This window comes from Anomaloglossus baeobatrachus, chromosome 1 (genome assembly GCF_048569485.1).
Source record: "Anomaloglossus baeobatrachus isolate aAnoBae1 chromosome 1, aAnoBae1.hap1, whole genome shotgun sequence".
Classification (NCBI taxonomy): domain Eukaryota; kingdom Metazoa; phylum Chordata; class Amphibia; order Anura; family Aromobatidae; genus Anomaloglossus; species Anomaloglossus baeobatrachus.
Genome location: NC_134353.1, coordinates 615,686,323 through 615,709,054, shown reverse-complemented (window position 1 = coordinate 615,709,054; position 22,732 = coordinate 615,686,323).

The window sequence follows — 22,732 nt, the reverse complement described above, 5'->3', positions numbered from 1 at the left end:
TATTTCCATGTCCCAATGTTATAAAATTCTGTGAGGCACCTGTGGGTTCAAAATACTCACTACATCCTTAGATGAATTGCTCCCAAAAATCAGAATAATTGTCAGTTGACATGTAGCCTGTTATCTTCACTGAGCACTTACGTCGGGGTTTCCGTGTAAATCCCGAAAAATGTGATTCAGTTGCAACAGCTCACTCTAAGGTCTCCTTCACATGTCCGTTCAAAACACTAACATTTTGCACAGTCCATATTGAGAGTATGTATGTGTTCGAGTGTGTGTTTTACATGTGCTGTACCTGTGTTATCCATGTGACATCCAGATAGCACACGGACAGTATAAGCTGGTATACTTACCTGTCTCCGTCTCTGCTGTCTCCCGCACTGCTGCTGTTTCCGGGTCTGCGGTGAGTGCAGTGCATATGTAATAAGCATAATGAGCGGGACCCAAAAGCAAAAAGCAGAGACAGCAGCGGGGGAGACAGGTAAGTATAAACATTATTTTTAAGTCACCTGTGTTTCCTCCGGTACATTTTACTGATGTCACATGGATCACATCAGTGTGTGATCAGTGTGACACCCGTGTTGCCGGCAGAAATCGGACATGTTGCCGTGTGGAGCAGACAAACACACAGTCCATGTCATAACAAACGGTCCATATCATAACAAATAGTCCATGTCATAACACAGACGTTTGCGCAGACCCATTGATTTTAATAGGTCTATGTATGTGTGTCTCCGGTACGTGTAAATATGGATGTCACAAGACACGGATGTGTGATGGAGGCCTAATAAAGCAGATGGAGATGTGGCGCCCTGGACAAGCCAGGGGCCACAGAGCACAACACCAACACACCCCACACTCCCAGCAGGCACACCGAAGTCAGACACAAAACCCTTGTTGCCTTCCTCCAGGGGCTGATGATCACACCAGGGGGTGGGCCAGGCGGTTGGTCCCGCCCACCGAGGAGTTCACAGTCCTGGAGGCGGGAAAACCAGGAGATTGAGTTTGGTAGTGAAAGTGAGCAGAAGGAAGTAGTAGTTGAGCAGCCTGAAGTTGGTCCGGGTGTGTGGCCCGGACAGATCAGCAAGGCTGGCAGACGGTGGTGACCGTCTGCAGGAGTGGCCTATCCGAGTTACCGTAAGGACCGTGGACGGGCGGTGGCCCGGCGGTACCGGACCGGTACACAAAGAGAAGCCAGCACCATCTGGCAGGGCTTTTCGGACCCCGGCAAGGCTAGGAGTCGCCGTGAATTTGCCGTATTCATTAGTGAAGGGGACCTCCTGGGTTTCCAAACAGTCAAGTCCCGACAGAAGGCAACAGTCCAACCAATAGAGGGAGACACCGCCACCGCCAAGGCAACCGTTTCTCAGGGCCAGCACCTGCGGGCAAAGAGGGGCTCCTCCAGCCCATATCCAAGCTGGGGAGCGGGTTACCGGTGGGAACCCATCGGAACCATCAACCGTACTTAGGTGCAGGGAAAGGCAGTCACCATCAACCTGCCGGGAGAAACAACACCGCAGCCGTCTGTGGGACCCATCCATCCAGCCGAGTGTTTTACCGAGAACTGTGTCTTCATCATTGGGCTGAGTGAGTACCACCGTGCTGTGCGGCACAGCGCTGCCCCTGCGACCCTTCACCTCGCCAGGCCCCGTAACCCGCCTGCCATCCATCCCTACCCCATCACCGGGCCCCGGGACAACCAACCCCCTACCCACGGAGGGGAGAAATAACAACCAAGCTGCTCCCTGTCACCGCTCCCGGGATCCCCGTCCAGAGCAGCGGTGGTGTCACTATTATCACCACAACCGTGGGTGGCGTCACGGACAATATCCCTAAACCAAACCACCCCCTTTCACTCACGGGCGAGGAACGCCGCTCGAGTCCCCGGGATACGGCCCACCGCTCGAGCCACCGAGCAGCAGCAGCAGCGGCCGGACCCGAGCAGTGGGAGAGCGCAGCGTCCCCTCCTCCGCCCGCGACAGAGATACTTACGCAGTGACATTTCCACTACGAGGTCACTTGTTGGGTTTCTGCTGATCTGGCATCTCTGGAGGATCAGGCCATGGAGGCCACAATTTATTCAGATGAATCTGCATTCTAAATGCCATGCCGCATTCCTTCCCATCTGATCCCCGCCATGTACTCAAATACACCGTGTGCAGAATTATTAGGCAAGTTGTATTTTAGAGGATTTTTTTTATTATTGATCAACAACTATGTTCCCAATAAACCAAAAAAACTCATAAATATCAAAGCTTAATATTTTTGGAAGTTGGAGTGTTTTTTTTTTAGATTTGGCTATCTAAGGAGGATATCTGTTTGTGCAGGTAACTATTACTGTGCGGAATTATTAGGCAACTTAATAAAAACCAAATATATTCCCATCTCACTTGTTTATTTTCACCAGGTAAACCAACATAACTGCACAAAATTTAGAAAAACATTTCTGACATGCAAAAACAAAACCCAAAAAAATGAGTGACTAATATAGCCACCTTTCTTTATGGTGACACTCAACAGCCTACCATCCATAGATTCTGTCAGTTGCTTGATCTGTTTACGATTAACATTGCATGCAGCAGCCACCACAGCCTCCAGACACTGTTCCGAGAGGTGTACTGTTTTCCCTCCCTGTAGATCTTACATTTTATGAGGGACCACAGGTTCTCTATGGGGTTCAGATCAGGTGAACAAGAGGGCCATGTCATTATTTTTTTCATCTTTTAGACCTTTACTGGCCAGCCACACTGTGGAGTAGTTGGATGCATGTGATGGAGCATTGTCCTGCATGAAATTCATGTTTTTCTTGAACAATACTGACTTCTTCCTGTACCACTGCTTGAAGATGTTGTCTTCCAGAAACTGGCAGTAGGTCTGGGAGTTGAGCTTCACTCCATCCTCAACCCGGAAAGGTCCCACAAGTTCATCTTTGATGATACCAGCCCATACCAGTACCCCACCTCCACCTTGCTGAGTTGGAGTGGAGCTCTCTGCCCTTTACTGATCCAGCCTCTGGCCCATCCATCTGGCCCATCAAGAGTCACTCTCATTTCATCAGTCCATAAAACCTTTGAAAAATCAGTCTTAAGATATTTCTTGGCCCTGTCTTGATGTTTTATCTTATGTTTCTTGTTCAAAGGTGTCCGTCTTTCAGCCTTCCTTACCTGGCCATGTCCCTGAGTATGGCACACCTTGTGCTTTTTGATACTCCAGTAACATTGCAGCTCTGAAATATGGCCAAACTGGTGGCAAACGGCATTTTGGCAGCTTCACGCTTGATTTTCCTCAATTCATGGGCAGTTATTTTGTACCTTTTTTGCCCAACACGCTTCTTGCGACCCTGTTGGCTATTTGTCATGAAAAGTTTGATTGTTCGGTGATCACACTTCAAAAGTTTGGCAATTTCAAGACTGCTGCATCCCTCTGCAAGACCTCTCACAATTTTGGACTTTTCAGAGCCCGTCAAATCTCTCTTCTGACCCATTTTGCCAAAGGAAAGGAAGTTGCCTAATAAGCACACCTTTATATAGGGTGTTGATGTCATTACACCACACCCCTCCTCATTACAGAGATGCACATTACCTGATTTACTTAATTGGTAGTTGGCTCTCAAGCCTATACAGTTTGGAGTAGGACAACATGTATAAAAAGTATCATGTGATCAAAATACTCATTTGCCTAATAATTCTGCACACAGTGTAGTAGTGTACAAACACATCTGAGGTACTGCCATGTTCGATAAAAATGGTATAACAAATTATCCCATCAATTTTCTCCTGTTACCCTTTGTGTGAACTACAATTTTGAGGCTAAAGCAAAAGTTTACCGGACAAATCCTATGTTTTACATTTTCATGGCCCAATCGAGTAAATCTCTGTGTAATTTGTGAGTTCAAAATACTCACCACACAAATTAATTATAGAATTTAGTTTGGTAAATGGGGTCACATGTGGGCGTTTCTGCATTTTTGTCACCACAGGGGCTCTGCAAATGCAACATATCCTAATCTGCGGTCCAAAAATTAAATAGCACTGTTTGCTTGGTCCTGCCAAGTGCTCTAAGCATGTATTTTGTATCACTGTGTTCGGGAGAAATAATAGAATTTTAGAGGTAAAAAAAACGTAACTACCATTTTCACATCCACATTTTAAAAAGTTCTGTGAAGCATCTAAATGCTCAACATATTTTCCAAAGTGGGGTTTTGTACTGCCTTGCTTGGGTTGTATATACTATTGTTACCTGACGCTGATATTTTCCGCGTCACTAGACATCAGTCTGGGACGGACTCTGGCAAAGCCCCAACCCCTATCTCTGGATCAGATGAAGATAAATCTAGGCCCTTAAAGTCTGTCTAGCAGCAGGAGCTTGCGCCAAGTGCGTCTATGATTGCGCTATTGCTGGTCTGATGTGGGTCTAAACTGGGTTGATCTCTCAAGCATTAGAATTTATGATGTTTTGAAAAACCCTGGAGTATTGGTCAACCTTAACAGCATCTCCAAATTTTCAAATGACTTTCAGGCGTATTGAAAGCGGTCTTCCACTTGTCACCCTGCCAAACATGTATGAGGTTTTATGCCACCCTAATGGCAAGTTTAGAAAACTATTTAACTCCAACCAGTTGATTAAACAAGTCAGTTATAAAGGGGTAAGGATAAGAATGACGGATCATGGTCTTATTTATCTCTCTAAAATCCAAGCATGGACACAACCCTCCATCTTTCTTTTTGACAATTCTTGGCCCACCTCTTTTGAATATACGCTTTCGAAGCCTACCTCTCCAGAAGAGAGAGGTTAAAAAAACCAAGATTTAGACATTTTAGCACCATATATGTTTAATCTCTTTTTTATTGAAAAATATAGGTTGGTTACAATAAGCAGGGCTGCAGACCAAGGCAAACCCCCAAATAGAGACAAAACCAAAAAAACAAGAATGCAATGAAACATGAAAGGCTTTGCATGGTTGTAGCCATATACAGTTTGTTACAATAAAGAACATTTAAGAACATTTATATCATTCTGGCTTGAACCATTATAAAAGTATAAAATCCATAAACTATAACATAAACAACAAAGATTTACCATTCATACCATAGAGGCACATAATGGTCAGTCGAAGGAAATGAAATAAAGAGAGAAAGAAAGAGGGAAGTAGACAAAGTGAATGATGACAGGGAAAAGGATCATGGGAAAGGGCAAGGAAGGGCCGGGAATAACTAGCAGGGAAAATCTAGGTAGAGTCTCAACTCGCCCCAAAGAGGGACCTGAAGTCCGGAGAATCCAAGAAAATGACCCAGGGACTCCAGATCTTAATAAATTTTTCAATAGCGTCCTGAATTTCACCCCAGGACTTAATCTCATGGGTCTCCCATTTGATAGTAGAATTGTGCTTAACTTACCAGGGTAAGCCTAACACTACTTTAGCAGATAAAGGAAAAACTATGAATGAATTGGATTCCGAGTGTAATGCTCCAACCTTCTTGCATACGTTCTCAACCTTAGAAATAACATGACTTTGTGAAAGGAGAGAATTATCAATCACTGAAACTTCAATGGGAAGACCAAGAGTAGAGACATTTTAAACACAATCTATAGCAAAGTTGCAGTCAATAATATTCAAGGTGAAGCCTGAAGCCACAAATGCAGAATTAACAATACCATGACAAGCAAAAGGGTAAGGTTTGGTCAGGGGTCACTATCCTCCTCTTCCCTACACACAGGTTTTCGCTTGCCTTTCCTTTCACCATTTGCTTGGTACTATCTAGAGTGACAGAATCCTTCTGAGTATGCTCTTGATCAGATTCAAGCATGTCTCGACCAAAATCTGATCCAAGGTCTCCTCTACACATTTCCAGTGTTGGTGCATACTGATCGACTCACTTGAGTATGTATACAGCTTTTTATTCAACTGTACCCACAAGTGTTCGATTGGGTTGAAGTCTGGGGACTGTGTGGGCCAAAACAGCACCTCTACTTCAATTGTCATTGAACAATCGTATGCTTTGGGTCGTTGCCCTGCTGGAACACTTTGTACACGGAAGTACTATGAGTATGAAAAGGATGACAAAGTGACTCGTCTTGTAGGATACGCAAATATTCATCAGCATTGAGACTATCATCAATCCTGGTCAAGTATCCAATGCCTTTGGCTGTGAAACAACCCCATATCATCAGGCTTCCTTCATTGAACTTGACAGTACCTTCAATTTCTCTATTCATTAGCCCCTTTTTCACTTGTTTCTTCCATATCAATTTGGATTAATCAAAACGTAGTCTATTGACTTTAGTCTTATCTCTCCAAATAAACCTTTTCTACTTTTCGTACTTTTTTGCAAACTTGAGCCAGTGCTTCTTATGATGATATTGAAGTCGAGGATTCTTCTCCTCTTTTCGCATGGTACTTCCATGAATATCTGTGATTTCACTATAACAAAGCAAATGAGCCACCTCCTCTGCCATGTTTGTTGCACCCCAATTGATAAACCTTGTGATGAGCTGACTTCTTGACTTTGGTATTTTGCCTAGACGTCCACCTCTTGGCTTTTGAATGGATAGACATAATTTCATATTCTTCCAGGTGTCATGGCATTCACATGTTGAAGGTTGGCAATTTTCTTGGCCAAGATACCGCTATCGATGAGCTGGATGATATTGTTTCTCTTTTCTTGGAAAATCTTCTTTATGGCTGTTCTTCAATTTGAACTAGTAAGCTTTTGCTTGGGAATCAGCCTAATAATACACTGAGCTATTAGCGAATGTGAGAATAAGTTGTAATTTGTAGTATACAATAAGTGACATGACAAGAATCTGCATAAATAATCATATGCTAATGTGGCGCCCTGGACAAGCCAGGTCGTAACAGGTACTGCAACAACACACCCCACACCCCGGCTGGGCACACCTAGGTCAAACACAAATCCTTGTTGCCTCCCTCCAGGGGCTGATGTCCACACCAGGGGGTGGGCCAGGTGGTTGGCCCCACCCACCGAGGAGTTCACAGTCCTGGAGGCGGGAAAAGGAGTCAGTTGAGTTCAGATTAAGCTTTGAGAGTGAAGTGGTAGTAGAGGAGACTGACTGTGTCCGGGTGCGTGGCCCGGGCACATACAGCAAGGTTGGCAGACGGTCGTGACCGTCTGCAGGAGAGGCTGATTGGAGTGAACCGTAAGGACCGGGGACGGGCGGTGGCCCGTCGGTACCGGATCGGGGAGTGAAGAGAAGCCAGCACGGACCCCGACCAGGCTAGGAGTCGCCGTAAAACTGGTCAAATCCGTTAGCGAAGGGAACCTCCGGGGTTTCCCAGCAGTCAAGACCCAATTGAAGGCAACAGCTCACACCGTAAAGGGAAACACAGTCACCACCAAGGCTACAGTTCCCAGGGCCAGAGTCTGCGGGCAAAAGGGGCTCCCTCAGCATCCATCCAATCTCAGGAGCGGGTTACCGGTGGGAAGCCATTGGAACCGTAAACACAACACAGGAGCAGGGAAAGGCAGTCACCATCAACCTACCGGGAGGAGAACAACCGCAGCCGTCTGTGGGACCCGTCCATCCAGCCGTTTGTTTTACCGGAGACTTTGCATTATTCATTGGCTGAGTGAGTACCACCGTGCCGTGCGGCACAGCGCTGCCCCCCGCGACCCTGCACCTCACCAGGCCCCGTAACCCGCCTGTCCTCCCAAACCCTCACCGGGGCCCCGGGACAACCAACCCCCCTACCTACCCATGGAGGGGAGAACTAACATCCAGGCTGCTCCCTGTCATCGCTCCCGGGATCCCAATCCAGAGCAGCGGTGGTGTCACAACCTCACCACAACCGTGGGTGGCGTCACGGACAATATCCCTAAACCAAACCACCCCCCTTTCACTCACGGGCGAGGAACGCCGCTCGAGTCCCCGGGATCCGGCCCACCGCTCGAGCCACCACCGAGCAGCAGCAGCCGGACCCGAGCAGTGGGTGAGCGCAGCGTCCCCTCCTCCGCCCGCGACACTAAATAGTTGCAAGTCAAATTTATATATGGAATAGCCAAGATGATTGTCTATAAAATGAGGGTAGTCTCACATTCTAAGCTGTAGTGGATGGTGAGACATGAAACCTGAGAGTCAAAATTTCAAAATTTGTCAGTCACTCGCTGCCAGGTGGATGGTACTGTGGTGAGCTAGATAATAGTGGGCCCACTAGACTGCAGGGGGATCCCGTGTCTTCCCAAACATGGGGTAGAGGAATGGGATTGTGGCAGCTGATCCCCAGGACAGGGGCAAACACAGGAGCAGGCAGGAGAGTCTCAAGTGCAGACTGTGGAGCGCGGCAAAGCCCTGCAGTGGATCCCCGGCGCTTTAGTACGGTCAGGTGGCGTGTGGCTGCGCATGCGCGGGGACTGTGGCATCGCGTTGCCATGGCCCCCGCGACTGACAGCTCCACGCTACGACCGGAACTAGCGCCGGGTCACTTCCAGTTTATCCACATTGCATGGCGGCGTCCGTGCCAATTAAACACATGTTTATGCGGCGCTCACTAATCACTTAGGGGTATAAATGGACCCCTGAATGCTCTAATGGTACACCTGCCTCCCGAAGAAGCAGCAGTGAAACGCGTTGAGGCGTGGTGATGGCGGTTACACGTGTCAGCCCAACGGTCATGTCTGTATACCTCTTTGGCCCTCTTTATAACTATGTGGTCTGGATTTAGATAGGACCTTGCCGGTCATGGAACCTGTGGGTGAATGGTGGAGCTGAATACTGCTACTGCAATGCTACCTGGGCAGTTAATTTTGGACTTTAGCAGTGGTAGTGCCCGCTCCACCTCCCCCACATTCTTGGACTGATCTATGTTTTGAACTAAGGTTTTGATATTGGAAGGAATACTATATAGGTTAGCCACTACTTAATTTGGCTTACCAATTGAGAATAGGGTGGTTTTCTGAGCATATTTACATTGGCCGAGATTCTATGGTTTAACTTTCGCATTATGTGATAGTGCTGTAGGTGAATGTGTTCAGGAACACCATATGAAGATATGGATCGTCCTCATAGTGTTCCATGGACCACGTGGAGGGCCATGTAGATATAATTTACATGATTACTTTATTTAACATCTGTCCGATACCGATGGTCTGACAGTGCCCGCACCTACCCCTCCCATGTTAGGAGGGACTCACTTGTGATTTACACTGTCCTATTGTGCCGAATGTAACATTGTCATTTTTTAGAAAAGTGTTTAATAAAAATTTCTTGTTTATGACGTTATGGCATTCAAGTAGTTTCCTTGTGGGATTACTTAGTGTGTTCTATGATGTAAATGCCGTCTGGTGGATATTAAGATGTGGTATTTGTGGGTCATTGGACCATCAGGGTGGCTGAAGGTAGGTAGCACAGGCAGGATGGACAGGCAGAGTCTCAAGCAGGGCAGGACAGACAGGCAAAGTCCAGGTACAGTAAGGCTGAGACTCTAGTACCAACAGAACAGGCAGAGTCCAGGTACGGGCAAGACAGACCTTGAACCAGGGGCAACAGGCAGGACAGGCTGGTAGCCAGGTTCGGGCATTACAGGCTGGACCCAGGTTCAACAGGCAGAACGGGCTAGGAACAAAGGACAGGACAGGCTGGACCTAGAAGCCAACAGGCTGAACGAGCTGGGAATCAAGTATGGGACAGGACAGACTGGACCTAGGAGCCAACAGACTGAACAGGATAGGTACCAGGTATGTGACAGGACAGGCTGGACTCAGGAGCCAACAGACTGAAAAAAACTCCACTATGCCTTTTTTCCCACTGTGAATGAACAGTTTTCATAGGATTTCAAAACATATTGAAACAGAATCAAAATAAACAAATGCACGATAACTGTTCAGTCACAGGCTAGAAAACAAAGTACCATATTTTTCGGATTATAAGACGACTTTTCCTCCCAAAAATTTGGGAGGAAAATGAGGGGTGCGTCTTAAAATCTGAATATAGCTAACCAGGAGGTGGAGAACTGACACGGGTGTCTGTCTGTGCGGGAGGGCGGCCGGCTGGCTGCCTGTCTGTGCGGGAGAGCGGCCGGCTGGCTGCCTCTCTGTGCCGGAGGGCGGCCGGCTGGCTGCCTCTCTGTGCCGGAGGGCGGCCGGCTGGCTGCCTCTCTGTGCCGGAGGGCGGCCGGCTGGCTGCCTCTCTGTGCCGGAGGGCGGCCGGCTGGCTGCCTCTCTGTGCCGGAGGGCGGCCGGCTGGCTGCCTCTCTGTGCCGGAGGGCGGCCGGCTGGCTGCCTCTCTGTGCCGGAGGGCGGCCGGCTGGCTGCCTCTCTGTGCCGGAGGGTGGACGGCTGGCTGCCTCTCTGTGTGAGAGGGCGGCCGGCTGGCTGCCTCTCTGTGTGGGAGGGCAGCCAGCCTGCTCCACACAGCCATCGCAGTCATACCGGCCTGCTCCACACAGCCACCCCAGCTTCCGCTGCCAGCACAGACCCACCGCTGCCAGCAAAGACCCCACCACTGCCAGCACAGATCCCACCAACACCACCCCTGCCTCATGTGACTCCACTCCACCACCGCTGCCGCACCCCCTCCGGTAAGACAACACAGGAGTATAAGACGGACCCCATTTTATTTTTTTTTACCTTTTTTTTTTCTTCTTTCTAAATCCAGTGAATCTTATAAAACAAAAAATACAGTACTTATCCAAGGCGAGATCAGGATGACTAGCTAAAAAGGCAAAAATTGAATCCACAGAAGCAGACAAACTGTAGCAGACATACTGGAGATCTTTAAGAGAAAAAGACAAGCTGGAGCACACTAGAGTAGTGTCCGGCGGGTCACAGGCACACAGCCGACATAACAGGAGGATCTGATATTTAAGGCATGTTCACTGGAGAAAAACTGACACAGGAGACAATATCACCAGTGTCGGCTTGAGGCAAAATCTCTTCCTTTATACACCAAGGGCTGGACATGATTGGCCAACTGGGATTAGAGCCAAGCCCCGCACCTGTCTCACTGACAAGCACAGAACCTGACTCACTTCCAGCACTGGCCACTAGAGGGAGCCCAGAAACATCCTCAGGAAGAATCTTAACCGCTTCAGAACCGGCAACGGCCAAACCATCAGAAACACCATCCATAACACCTTGTCTTTTTGTTGCTGCCTTCTCTTACTTTTCTACTTAGTTTCTTATTGTTTATTCCTGTGAAGTTGCAGTGTGTCTGAGTTTTGTTTTTTTCCATGTCTGTCTGTAACTGTGTTTCCATCACACTCCTGCCCGTTCCATCCCTGGTGGAGGAAGGGGGGGCACAGTTTAGCTCTGGTCAGGACAACCGTAAGGCACGGGATTCCAGCATCTCCTCCATCAGGGGTAACCCTGAGGACAAGGATAGCCTATTGTCCCCTAATGTGAGAGACAGTATAGGAGCCCCCTGTGTCTTGCTATCCTGCAGTCACATTGTGACATTATAGCTGGACCTACTTTTGCCACATTCCAGCATGGATCCAGTTGCTGAACTAATGAAGCAATTGCAGGCCTTGTCTCTTCAGGTAGTTGAATTAAAAGGGGCGCTAGAGAAGCAAACTTAGTCCGCCACTTTGGTGCTATCTTCCTTGGTCCCTGGATCATCAGAGCCCAAATTGCCTCTCCCTGAAAGATTTTTGGGGAAGCGCAGCCAGTTTGCTACGTTCAGAGAAGCATGTAAGTTATATTTCCATTTGTCTCCACTCCTCTGGTGGTGAGGAACAGCAGGTTGGAATTATTGTCTCTTGTTTGAGTAGGGACCCACAATCATAGGCCTTTTCCTTACTCTCTAATTCTCTTATATATTTGATGGTGGTTGGGTTTTTCTCGGCACTCAGGCTCATCTATGATGATCCGGATAAAGCATCATTAGCCACCTTTATGATCCATTTGCTGCAACAGGGGAATCAGCCTGCAGAGGATTATTGTGCTGAATTCTGGTGCTGGTCTACGGACAATGGAGCGACCCTGCGCTGAAATTCCTATTACGTTTTTTCTAGACAAGACATCCCCAACCTTTTTTACCTCGAGAGTCACGTCCTGCTTTAAAAGTTGGTCAATAGCCATATCGTAGACATGACGACGTAGTCAAAGACAATTTTCCAGTAGACAACAAGAAACAAACGTGTAGAACGTTACTGGGGGGCATACACGTTACTGTAACATACCACATGTTAGTCACATGTATAGGCCTTTGTAGCATTTTAAATCCTATCAAGATATGATTCCCCCCTCCGCTTTTATTGTGTAGTAATGACCCCAATTATGTACTAATGTCCCCTATCCTGGGCCACTTCCTGGTTATTATGTACCCCTTCCTGGTATATTTCCCCATCATTGCCCCATCCTGTTATATGGCCCCATCCTGGTATATATCCCCATCATTATGTATGACCCTATCATGGCTATATCCTGGTATATATGACCCCATCCTGGTATATATGTCCCCATATAGACCTCATCCTGGTATATATGTTCCCATCATTGACCCATCATGGTACATGTCCCCATCATGGGATTTGTGGCCCCATCCTGGTATATATGTCCCCATCATGGCCCCATCCTGATTATGTATACATCCTGGCTCTCTCCTGGTATATGTCCCCACCACAACCCATCCTTGTATATATGGCCCGATCGTGGTATTTGTCTCTATCATGGCCCCATCCTGGTATTCATCATGGCCCCATTCTGGTATTTGTTCCCAGGAATGTGTGGCTGCCGGCCCGAGCACTGCAGTCCCCGGCAATCATCCCGGGGGCCACAGAATAGATTGCTGACGTTAGCGAGCGAGTTCAGGGAAGGGGCACTTTAGACCATCTTCGTCTCCAGTTGCGGCTGGATTCTTCTTTGTCAAAAATGGTGGTGTGTTATGGTCATGCCTCGACTTCCGAGAGCTCATCCAAATAACAGTTCGGGATCCTTATCCTCTGCAACTCATTCCTGACATACAGTGCCTTGTAAAAGTATTCGGCTCCCTTGAATTTGTCAACCTTTTCCCACATTGCAGGCTTCAAACATAAAGATAAAAAAAATTGAAAATTTTATGCTGATGAATACAAAACAAGTGGGACACAATTGTGAAGTTGATCGAAATTTATTGGTTATTTTAAACTTTTATAAAAAATAATAAACTGAAAATTAGGGCGTGCAATATTATTCGTCCCCTTTAAGTTAATAATTTTTAGCGCCACCTTTTGCTGCGATTACAGCAGCAAGTCGCTTGGGGTATGTCTCTATCAGTTTTGCACATCGAGAGACTGAAATTCTTACCCACTCTTCCTTTGCAAATAGCTTGAGATCACTGAGGTTGAATGGAGAGCGTTTGTGAACAGCTGTTTTCAGCTCTTTCCAAAGATTCTCGATTGGATTCAGGTCTGGACTTTGACTTGGCCATTCTAACACCTGGATACATTTATTTGTGAACCATTCCATTGTAGATTTTGATTTATGTTTTGGATCATTGTCTTGTTGAAAGACAAATTTCTGTCCCAGTCTCAGGTCTTTTGCAAACTCCAACAGGTTTTCTTCAAGAATGATCCTGTATTTGGCTCCATCCATCTTCCCATCAATTTTAACCATCATCCTTGTCCCTGCTGAAGAAAAGCAGGCCCAAACCATGATGCTGCCACCACCATGTTTGACAGTGGGGATGGTGTGATAAGGGTGATGAGCTGTGTTACTTTTACGACAAACATATCATTTGGCATTGTGCCTAAATAGTTCGATTTTGGTTTTATCTGACCAGAGCACCTTCTTCCACATGTTTTTGGTGTGTCTTCCAGTTGCAGGTGGCTTGTGGCAAACTTTAAACAACACTTTTTATGGATATCTTTGAGAAATGGCTTTCTTCTTGACACTCTTCCATAAAGGCCAGATTTGTGCAGTGTACGACTGATTGCTGTCCTATGGACAGACTCTCCCACCTCAGCTGTAGATCTCTGCAGTTCATCCAGAGTGATCATGGGCCTCTTGGCTGCATCTCTGATCAGTCTTCTCCTTGTTTGAGATGAAAGTTTGGATGAACGACCGGGTCTTGGTAGATTTGCAGTGGTATGATACTCCTTCCATTTCAATATGATCGCTTGCACAGTGCTTCTGGGGATGTTTAAAGTTGTGGAAATCTTTTTGTAACCAAATCTGGCTTTAAACTTCTGCACAACAGTATCACGGACCTGCCTGTTGTGTTTCTTGGACTTCATGATGCTATCTGCACTTTAAACAGAACACTGAGACTATCACAGAGCAGGTGCATTTATACAGAGACTTGATTACACACAGGTGGCTTATATTTATCATCATCAGTCATTTAGGACAACATTGGATAATTAAGAGATCCTCAATGAACTTCTGGAGTGAGTTTGCTGCACTGAAAGTAAAGGGGATGAATAATATTGCATGCCCCAATTTTCAGTTTATTATTTTTTACAAAAGTTTAAAATAAGCAATACATTTCGTTCAACTTTACAATTGTGTCCCACTCGTTGTTGATTCTTCATCATAATATTAAAATTTGCTATCTTTATGTTTGAAGCCTGAAATGTGGAAAAAGGTTGAAAAATTCAAGGGGGCAGAATACTTTCGCAAGGCACTGTATTTAATCAGTTTATGACCAAGGACGTACTGGTACGTCCTTGGTCGTATAGCGGTAATCATCCCTAGCTGCTGCGGTGAGCCAGTGATGATCCTTGCACGTGTCTACAGATTTGAACAGCAGACATGTGGGGCTAACAGGCATGGGTGGATCACCGATCCACCCGCTCCTGCTTGACACTTACATCACCCTGTCAAAATGTGACTGAATGATTTAAGTGATCGCAGCAGAGATCGCACCGTTCTCTGCCGGTATCGGCGGCCCTATGACGCGATCATGGGGAGCCGATGGTTGCCCTGGTAGCGAAGGGTCATGTGATGACTCCTGTCACTATCATGACATATTTCCTGTGGGAGTCGACAGAGCGCCGGCTCACACAGGAACACTGCATTTCTGCTGATCAGCAGAAAGGAACAAGCGATCAGGCTGTGCAGTGATAAAATCCCTTAGGGGGACTAGTAAAATAAATAAAAAATGTAAAAAAAAGTTTTTAAAAATATGAAAAAATAAAAAAAAATAAAAGTTGAAATCATCCCGATTTGCCTCATTGAAAATAAAACAGATAAACGAATAAAAAATATACACATATTTGATGTTGCCGTATTCAGAAATGCCAGATCTATCAAAATATAAAATCAATCTGATCGGTACACTAAGTGGTGAGGAAAAAAATTCCAAACACCAAAATTACATTTTTTGGCCGTCTTAAAAAATGTTCAAAATGCAATAACAGGCGATCAAAATGTAACATCTGCACATAAATACTATCATTAAAAGAGTCAGCTCAAGACGCTAAAAAAAAGCCATCACTGAGCCCCAGATCACAACAATCGAGAACGTTACGGGTCTCAAAAAATGGCACAAAAAGTGCCATTTTTTGGAGGAAAAAATTCTGATTTTTTTTTTTTAGCCCCTTAGATAAAAGTAAAAATATACATATTTGGTACCTACGAACTCATACCGACCTGAGGCATCACACCGACACATCAATTTTTCTATTTCGTGAACACGGTGAATAAAATATCCTAAAAACAGTGTTATAATTGCACTTTTTTTGCAATTTCATCGCAATTACAATTTTTTTCCCGTTTTCCAGTACACTATATGGTAAAACTTATGCGGACCGAAAAATGGAAAATCGCCAGGGAGTAAATAGGTTAATCAGATTGTCGGTGCTAAATGGTTCTTTAAACTTGACCTTAGGGGGCCTATAATCTGATCTGAGTCAAACAAGAGAATGATTGGAAAATGGCCTTTAAAGGGAATGTCAGCAGGTTTTTGCTATGTAAGCTGAAGCCAGCCTGCTTTAAAGATTAACACAGAAAGTTCAGGGATGCCTATATACTGTCCCAGTATGATCTTTTGTTTATTTGCTATGTTTGTTTAAGCAGCAAGACCCTTATCATTACAGGATTAGAAACTTACATACCGCTCATAGTCACCTCCATAGTGTCCTAGGTAAAATGTAAAATGGCGCCGGAGACCGCGGTTTGTGCATCCGCTGATTCATGCGCCATTTTATTGAAGACCTCAGAATAGCAATGCACATGTGGTATCAGTGAATAAAATGGATGCCACACATACCGGAAACACGAACATGTGAAAGGGGCCTTACACTGCACGGTTCAAAGAAAATGTAATGGCTCTTTGAAGATAGAGATGATAAAAATGACTGAGATAGGAAGGGGTTAACAACAGAGAATTTTGCTCTGTTGCAGTACAGCTACCTAGACCCCACAATGTCTAAATAGAAGAAGCCACGGAAGTTGTAAAGTTACAGACTGCTTGGGAGCCAGGTGAGCTTTCTGTGGACTTCACCCCCTAAACTATTGATTTGTTTATTTCACTCTTCAGCGGGCTTTACACGCTACGATTTTGCTACAGCGATCTCGTTGGGGGTCACGGAATCTGTGACGCACATCTGGCCGCTGTAGCGATCTTGTAGTGTGTGACTCCAAGGAGCGATTTTGGATCGTTGCAAAAACGTCCAAAATCGCTCCTCATTGACATGGGGGTTCGCTCCCAATTATCGATACTATCGCTTTGCCGTTGTTGTTCCTCATTCCTGCGGCAGTGCACATTGCTGTGTATGACCCCCGTAGGAACGAGGAACCTCTCCTTACCTGCCGCCGGCCACAATGCGGAAGGAAGGAGATGTGCGGGATGTTCATCCTGCTCATCTCCGCCCCTCCGCTTTCATTGGGCGGCCGCTTAGTGGCGTCGCTGTGACGCCGAACGGTCACAGCGACGTCGCTATGCAGGTAAGTATGTGTAACGCGGGTGCGCGATTTTGTGCGCGACGGGCAGCGATATGCCCGTTTTGCACAAACAATGGGGGCGGGTCGCATGCTAGCGATATTGGTACTGATATCGTAGCATGTAAAGCCACCCTTAGGCGGGCTTTGCACGTTGCGACATCGCAAGCCGATGCTGCGATGTCGCACGCGATAGTCTCCGCCCCCGTCGCAGGTGCGATATCGTGTGATAGCTGGCGTAGCGAAAATTATCGCTACGCCAGCTTCACATGCACTCACCCGCCCTGCGACCGTCGCTCTGGCCAGCGACCCGCCTCCTTCCTGAGGGGGCGGGTCGTGCGGCGTCATAGCGACGTCACACGGCAGGCGGCCAATAGCGGCGGAGGGGCGGAGATGAGCAGGATGTAAACATCCCGCCCACCTCTTTCCTTCCGCATATCCTACGGAAGCCGCAGTGACGCCGGTAGGAGATGTTCCTCGCTCCTGCGGCTTCACACACAGTGATGTGTGCTGCCGCAGGAACGAGGAACAACATCGGACCGTCGCGTCAGCATAATTATGGATTACGCCGACGCTGCACCGATGATACGATTACGACGATTTTGCGCTCGTTAATCGTATCATCTAGGCTTTACACAGTACGATATCGCATGCGATGCCGGATGTGCGTCACTTTCAATTTGACCCCACTGACATCGCACCTGCAATGTCGTAGTGTGCAAAGCCCGCCTTAGGCTGCTTTCACACCCCCGGTTTTAGCAGAGCCGGCCAATCCAGCTCTAAAACCTATGCAACGGATGCGGTGACAAAACCGCATCCTTTGCATAAGTTTTTTACATGCGGCCCGTCCGTTTTTTGCCGCTTGCGGCACGCTACTAAGCATGCGCAGTGGAAAAAACGCATGCGGCGGCCGGATGCGGTGTTTGCCGCAGGACGCCGCATGCGGCGTCCATAGGCATGCATTGCAAATCGCGCCGCATCGACCGGATGCGGCGCGATGCGGTTTTTTTTGCCGGACAAAAAAACGTGCCAGGCAACGTTCCTTCCGGCCGCTGCATCGGCTAAATCTGCCACATGTGGCAAAAAACGGACAGAACGCAAGCCCATGCGGCACAATACGGCACTAATGTAAGTCTATGCAAAAAAAAACCGCAACCGGCGGCAAAAAAAAACACGGTTGCGTTTTTTCTGCAAAGTGCCGGATTGTGCCGCACAGGAAAAACCGGATGTGTGAAAGCAGCCTTAGAAAGACAAGTCCAGCATGGCCAGTCCATTCCTCTTTGTGACTCCAGACTTATGAATCCTCACAGTGCTCTCGCTGTCAGGATTCTCTGGTGCTGGGAATGGGTGGTCATGAGACCACAAATATGTGATTTTCAGACTACCAGCCACATCCGACTAGATGTAGATTTATAGATTCACTTATGTTGAGCAAGGCTACGCAAGTCTAGTCTGACGGCTTTCCTATAAAGTTAATCTAGGCCATGGCCTAGGGCACAACAATCAGGGGAGAGTATATACAGAAGAAATAACAATCACAGATTTCAGTATTATATTGAAAAGGCCATATAAAATGTTTTTTACATTTCCATTCATATACATTAAATGAGCGGTACATTTATGTTGCCCATCTTTACAGCTTGTGCTGTGTTGTTCAGTCACAGGCAGCAGCACTGCAGTTACTTACTACAGTTTCTTGCATCGCTGCTGTAGCGCCCCTGAACCCAGCAGGGCGCTACAAGGTACTGCAACCTGCCAAAGATGCAGGGCCTAACCCCAGGGACCTGGAAGACCAGTGCCGGTAACAGCAAAACACATTATAATCCCAGTTTTCTCCCATCCACACAGACTGGTGACAGACTTGAATTGGACCCAATAAATGGCCACCCAGAGGTGCAGCCCATCTAGTCCACTGGACAATGACCTGGTCGGAGGGGACAGGCAGTTAGACAATTAGTAAGTGGAAGTGAGAGGAGACGGACGTAACTGCACTGACACAGGAGTGTGACGGTGACTTGAGGGCCCAGGCGTGTGGTTGCCGGTGGAGTATGGCGAAGTACTCCCAGAACTATAGCACCAACGGGGTACAGAGCCCTAGGTCAGGCAAAAGCTCCAGGCAGACCTGATAAAATCTGCACAGTGAGGGGAACATCCAGGGCCTCACTGACCTTAGAAGTTCGAGGGCACCAGCAGTAACGGGAGAACCAGAGACCGGAATGGAACACCGACCCTACAGGGTTCACACTGCCCGCCATACGGACCAGAGACTGAGAGACAAACAGGAGGGGACCCCCAGATGCTCCATGCCACGGGGACCCACCAACTTGAGAAAGGTGCAGGGGAAAGAAGCCACCAGGTCACCAACCCGGCACTGGGACTAACTGAACCAGAGGTGAATACCAGCCTTCCTCCGGGTACCAGTTACCATCTACTGTGAGTAAAGAGAACCAGTTACACAGCAACCCCTTGTGTGGCCTACCATTCTTTCTGCGCCTAAAGCGGGCTTTACACGCTGCGATATCGGTATCGATATCGCTAGTGTGACGCCCTGGACAAACCAGGGGTCACAGGTAATGACATCACCACACCCTACACCCCGATTAGGCACATCAAAGCTAGACCCAAAAATCCTTGTTGCCTTCCTCCAGGGGCTGATGTTCACACCAGGGGGTGGGCCAGGCGGTTGGTCCCACCCACCGAGGAGTTCACAGTCCTGGAGGCGGGAAAAGTGAGCAGATTAGTTTTGGACGTGAGAGTGTGAGGAGTAAAGTGGTAGGAGAGCAACTATCTGAGAGCGTCCGGGTGTGTGCCCCAGACAGAGACAGCAAGGTTAGCAGACGGCGGTGACCGTCTGCAGGAGTGGCCTATCGGAGTTGCCGTAAGGACCGTGGACGGGCGGTGGCCCGGCGGTTCCGGACCGGTACACAAGGAGAAGCCAGCACCATTGGCAGGGGCCTTTCGGATCCCGGCAAGGCTTGGAGTCGCCATGAATTTGCCAAATCCGTCAGTGAAGGGAACCTCCGGGTTTCCAAACAACTAAGTCCCGATTGAAGGCCAACCGTATGAGAGAGACACCGCCACCGCCAAGGCACCAGTTTCTCAGGGCCAGCGCCTGCGGGCAAAGAGGGGCTCCTCCGGCCCATATCCAAACCGGGGAGCGGGTTACCGGTGGGAACCCATTGGAACCAACAGAAGTACTAGGTGCAGGGAAAGAGACAGTCACCGTTAACTACCGGGAAAAAGCAACAGCAGTCTCAGGCTGAGTGAGTACCACCGTGCCGTGCGGCACAGCGCTGCCCCCGCGACCCTGCACCTCACCAGGCCCCGCAACCAGCCTGCCAGCACCCACCCTCAACCCCATCACTGGGCCCCGGGACAACCAACCCCTACCCACGGAGGGGAGAACTTACAACTCAGCTGCTCCCTGTCACCGCTCCCGGGATCCCCATACAGAGCAGCGGTGGTGTTACCAAAAATCACCACAACCGTGGGTGGCGTCACGGACAATAACCAAATCCCCACCACCAATCCACTCCCTTTCACTCACGGGCGAGGAGCGCCGCTCGAGTCCCCGGGATCCGGAACACCGCTCGAGCCACCACCGAGCAGCAGCAGCGGCAGCCGGACCCGAGCAGTGGGAGAGCGCAGCGTCCCCTCCTCCGCCCGCGACAACTTGGCGTCACGAACAGGATCTTAGTGGAGGTGCGAAGGCCAAAACCCCGCCCCGATAGAGGAGGAGCCGGAAAGAGGCTAAGGGGGACGAAATGGCGGCTGGTCGCATGTGAGTGTGGCTATAAAAGCAGGGACGCCAGGACCCTGTAGCCATCTTGCTGCTAGTTCCTGGAAAGCATCATTGCTGAGATGTCCGCTCCAGCTAACAACAGCGAGACCCCCGCGCCCGGCACAGCGGCGTGGATGGAGGACCAAACTGCCCCGCTGAGTCATCGTCTGCAAGCCCGGATGCAGCTCCTCCTGGAGGAGTGGGAGGCCGACATGGCAGACGTGGTGGCTGCTATGCGGAGATGCGAGGTGGAGGAAGATCTGGAGGAACGGGTAAGAGACCCACGTCCCTGTATTCCTGAGGGATCGGCCACTGCGGCTGAGGGGCCCGGCCTACACCCGTTCACCCTGCCGCCTCCCCCGCTACCCGCGTTAGCCGCTGCCGCCCCGCCACTAGGCCCGCTACCTGTCCAACCAGTAGCGGTACCCTGCCCGTCCGCCCAGGCGGACCAACCGACTGCAGACACCCGGGGCAGCCCTGAACTGCTTCCCCAGAGGCCACCGGAGCCGAGGCCCCTTAACGAGAATGTGTTGGAGGCCCCGGCAGTGATTGCGCCGGGTTCCGTGCCCGAGCCCGGGACGGTGGCGTGGATGAGGGCCAGAGTAGTTGAGTTCAACCAACGTCAACAGAATCAGATCTTCCAGATGATGGAGCAGTGGACCAGCGAGGTGGAAACGCTGGTGGCGACTGTCCCGATGTATGCGATCGGAGCCGGCGTGATGGGGCCGACGGGTGACCCACGCCTCCATGTCCCACAGGGACCGGCCACTGCGGCTGGGGGGCCCGGTCCGGTCTCGGCTCTTGTATCGCCCCTGCCATTACCTACGGGGCGTCCCAGTGTTGGTCGACCTGATCTACTGCACCGTGCTACAACAGTGGAGCCTGATGTGCCAAGGGCCGGGGACCCGGAGAATGTGGCACCCAGCGTCGAGCCCATCTCCGAGTTTGAGGGGGCAAGTGAGCGTCCCCGCTATGAAGGAGACCCGGTGGTTTTCTACACCCCGCGTACCGGTGGGAACGGATACCGGGCGCCTCTGTCACAACAGGCATGTCAGTGCATGTTTGATATGCTGGTGGCGGAGGATGGGTCCGCCTCAGATGAAGAATCAGGGTAAGGGCAGCGAAGCACCGTTGTCACCGTCCCCGTTGGGACCACTGTGTGTGTTTTAAGGTTTAAAAGTTTTGAAAAATGAAAATGATTACCGAAGCTTCATCTGATTAACCTGCTGATTTGAAACCGGTCGTTGCCGGCACCGTTGTCCCCGTGGGGACCGTTCAAAAAGTTGCATAAATAACTCTTTAGGAACATGCCTGAGAACTTGCAAGGCAACCACAAACTTGTGGCCTGTAAATAATGTGTTGTTGCAGCTTCCAACCGTTGCCGCCTCCGGAGAGGCAGATTGGAGGAAGGGCCCGCAGTGGAGCAGGCTGGGGCCCAGCCACCACAGGAACCAGTGGCAATCCTCTGGGGGTTTCAGGGGTTCCCCATGGACGTGGGTCCCCTGAAAAGGACAGATCCCGCTCGGGTAACTTGTGCTGGACTGGGGTCAAGGGGTGCTGCCTGTTGCTTAGGGGCAGCATCAGGGCCAGGTTGCTTGGGTGGGAGACAGCGGAAGCCATAACCGCTTGAAACCGTTTGAAACCGTTTAAGTAAGAGTACCTCCCGATGTGGGAAGATGTTATTTTAATTGTATGTCTGTCACCGTTTTACATTTTTATATTTTTACAGTTAAAAATAAAAATAAAACCGGTGTTGGACGGGCAGCCCGCGGACGGTCTGCATTTTGCTAAGGGGGACAGTGACGCCCTGGACAAGCCAGGGGTCACAGGTAATGACATCACCACACCCTACACCCCGATTAGGCACATCAAAGCTAGACCCAAAAATCCTTGTTGCCTTCCTCCAGGGGCTGATGTTCACACCAGGGGGTGGGCCAGGCGGTTGGTCCCGCCCACCGAGGAGTTCACAGTCCTGGAGGCGGGAAAAGTGAGCAGATTAGTTTTGGACGTGAGAGTGTGAGGAGTAAAGTGGTAGGAGAGCAACTATCTGAGAGCGTCCGGGTGTGTGCCCCGGATAGAGACAGCAAGGTTAGCAGACGGCGGTGACCGTCTGCAGGAGTGGCCTATCGGAGTT